A 3493-nucleotide genomic window follows, 5' to 3' on the forward strand; every position below is an offset into this window, starting at 1 on the left:
TACACAACAAAACCTAACTCCCCCAAGCGCTAAGGTGTTTATTTATTTTTTTGAACAGGGTCTCACTCTGTTGCCCAGGCTGAAGTGCTGTGAATCACGGCTCACTGCAGCTTTGACCTCCCAGGCTCAATCCATCCTCTCACCTCAGCATCCCAAGTAGCTGAGACTACAGGCATGTGTCACTACACCAGGTTTTTTTTGGGGTTTTTTTTTTTTAGAGATGGGGTCTCCCTATGTTGACCAGGCTGGTCTGGAACTCCTAGGCTCAAGTGATCCTCCTGTCTTAGCCTCCCGAAGTGCTGGGATCATAGGCATGAGCCACTATGCCTGGTCAGTTTTTTAAAAAAAATAAATATTAGACTATGCAGAAATATGCTATCCTAAAATTTTTGAGCAAGTACAAAGTTCTTGATTCAGAAATTTAAACAGTTTAAATGCAAAATGAAGTTCTTTTTAATGAATACCAAAAAACTGTCAGGAGATCGAGATCATCCTGGCTAACATGGTGAAACCCCGCCTCTACTAAAAACACACACAAAAAAATTAGCCAGGCGTTGTGGCGGATGCCTGTAGTCCCAGATACTCGGGAGGCTGAGGCAGCAAAATGGCATGAACCCAGGAGGCGGAGCTTGCAGTGAGCTGAGATACGCCACTGCTCTCCAGCCTGGGTGACAGAGTGAGACTCCATCTAAAAAAAAAAACACTGAATGAAAATCTAGTGAATACCTTTTATGCTTCAGACACCTCGTATGAGAGTCTTTACCCTCCAGCATCTCGCAGTTGAGTAAGGGTGACATGTAAGAAATAGGTTACAATCACTGTGACAAGGACGACTGCAGTATTATTATGTACACACAAGGCAATGAACAGGCAGAAGAGAAGTCTTGTCATGAGGCGGGATGAGGCTATAGAAGAGGTGACAACTAAGCTAAAGCAGCCACTCAGGATGTTAGAAGACAGCCAGCCGTTCAGTCAAAAACAGGCACAATATCCAAAGGGACTCATTTTATCCCTAAAATTCTGCTAAGATGTGCTGTAGGTGGGGCACGATGGCTCACACCTGTAACCCCGGCACTTTGGGAGGCCAAGGTAGGTGGATCACCTGAGGTCAGGAGTTCAAGACCAGGCTGGCCAGCATGGTGAAACCCCATCTCCACTAAAAATACAAAAATTAGCCGGGCATGGTGGTGCATGCCTGTAATCCCAGCTACTCGGAAGACTGAGGCACGAGAATCGCTTGAACCCAGGAGGCAGAAGTTGTAGTGAGCCAAGATCTCGCCACTGCACTCTAGCGTGGGTGACAGAGCGAGACTTCGTGTCAATAATAATAATAATGAAAAAAGATGTGCTATAATTGTCTCCGTTTTACAAACTAGTGAAGAGATGAAAAAGAGGTCAAGTAACTGGCACAGGTCCCACGCTAGTAAGTGAGGGTTTTAGGATTCAAGCACTACACCACCTCAGGCTGTCGGGAGATAGGCGCCCAGTCAAAAGGCACTTGGAAGAAAGCCCACGACTTCTCAAGCATTGAAGCAGGAGTGGCGCATCAGTATTCTCGGTTTCAAACTTTGAGAACAGTCATGGTGCGAATCCATTTTATTAAAGAATGGGTTCAGGTGAGGGTGGATATGGGCACTGGGTTCAAAAGACAAATTTGGAGATTTCATGATCCAGAAGGGTGAACAAATAAGGAAGGGCTGAGGAGATCCTCGAAGTTGAAAGGTTCAAACACACAGAGTTAATGTCCTCTAAGGAGAGCCAACAAGGGGTTAGAAGTGCTGAAGTCATCAAGAAAATGTGCTTGTCTTTCCCGGAGACTGGGAAGGAGAATGAGGATGAGGAAAATCCAGAAGATGGTAAAATGGCTTGACTTGAAAAGAACTGAGACCGGGCGTGGTGGCTCCCACCTGCAATTCCAGCACTGTGGGAGACCGAGGCAGGTGTATCACCTGAGCTCAGGAGTCCCAGACCAGCCTGGGCAACAGGGTGAAAACCTGTATTTAAAAAAAAAAAAAAAAAAAAAAAGGCTGGGCACGGTGGCTGACACCTGTAATCCCAACACTTTGGGAGGCCGAGGCAGGTGGATCACGAGGTCAGGAGCTCGAGACCATCCTAGCTTACATGGTGGAACCCCGTCTCTACTAAAAATACAAAAAATTAGCCAGGCGTGGTGGTGGGCGCCTGTAGTCCCTGCTACTAGGGAGGCTGAGGCAGGAGAATCGCTTAAACCCAGGGGGCAGAGGTTGCGGCCAGCCGAGATTGCTATCGGGCCATTGCACTCCAGCATGGGCAACAAGAGTGAAACTCCGTCTCTAAATAAATAAGAGGTTACTTTTGTAGCGATAGGACAATAGCTGGAAAATAAAAACAAGGGCTTAGTATTTTTGAGGGAAGTGTGGGAGGGAAGTAAGTGTCCAGGGAAGGAAGCTGGGTGTCCCTTAAGGTGAGGTCTTGGAAGTGAACCAGTGGGAGGTTTGGGGAAACAGGTTTGTAATGGAATTGGGCTTCCCCAGGGCTTTTAGGAAGCTGCTAGGACCAACGGATCATGGCATAAACTGGTGAAGAAGGAACTGAGTCGGATAGGAAGGCGGGTGTGGGAGTAGAGGCCTGTTTAAAGGCCAACTTCAAAGGGAGAGGGGACGCTGGTGAGGTGGCGATTTGTAACTGGGATCACTCAGTGGCATTACCAAGTCTGGCAATCCGCCGTGTCCTAAGGCCTGATGGGCGCTGGGATGCATCAGGGGCTGTATAGGGGAGTGTCCTGGGACCACGTGCTTTGAGCTCCCACATTCCCAAGACCGAAGGGGGTCCTCTCATCTTACAGATGACAATGGCGAGGCCCTAGGCTGGGCGCGGTGGCCCACGCCTGTAATCCCAGCACTTTGGGAGGGCAAGGCTGGCGGATCACCTGAGGTCAGGAGTTCGAGACCAGCCTGGCCAACATGGTGAAACCCCATTTCTACTAAAAATACAAAAATTAGCCGGAGGTGATAGTGGGCACCTCTAGTCCCACCTACTGGAGAGGCTGAGGCAGGAGAATCGCTTGAACCCAGGAGGCAAAGGTTGCAGTGAGCTGAGATCGCACCACTGCACTCCAGCCTGGGCAACAGAGAGAGCCTCCGTCTCAAAAACAAAACAAAAAAGAAAAGAAAAAGAAAGAGAGAATGGCGAGGCCCAGAGAGACTGAACGTCTCACCCGATGCCACAGAGCTAGCACAGCCCTAATGCTGGCCCCGCGGTGCCTTTCTGACCTCACTGCCCCTCCTGGCATCCGGGTTTTCGCCAGGGACGCCACGAGGACGCGCCCCACACTTGAGCGTCTGGGTTCCAGCCTCCACCGCCCCCAACAAATAAAGAAGGGAAAGTCCTGCGGGTGACGGTCCCGGGGAGCGCCGCGGCTCTACATCAACCTGTGGCGGCCGCCGACTCATTTGGGGCCACGCTGGTTGCATTCGTCACGCCTGGACGCCTCTCAAACCCGCGGCCTGCCAAG

The sequence above is a fragment of the Mandrillus leucophaeus genome, unplaced genomic scaffold (genome assembly GCF_000951045.1).
Source record: "Mandrillus leucophaeus isolate KB7577 unplaced genomic scaffold, Mleu.le_1.0 Scaffold966, whole genome shotgun sequence".
Classification (NCBI taxonomy): Eukaryota; Metazoa; Chordata; class Mammalia; order Primates; family Cercopithecidae; genus Mandrillus; species Mandrillus leucophaeus.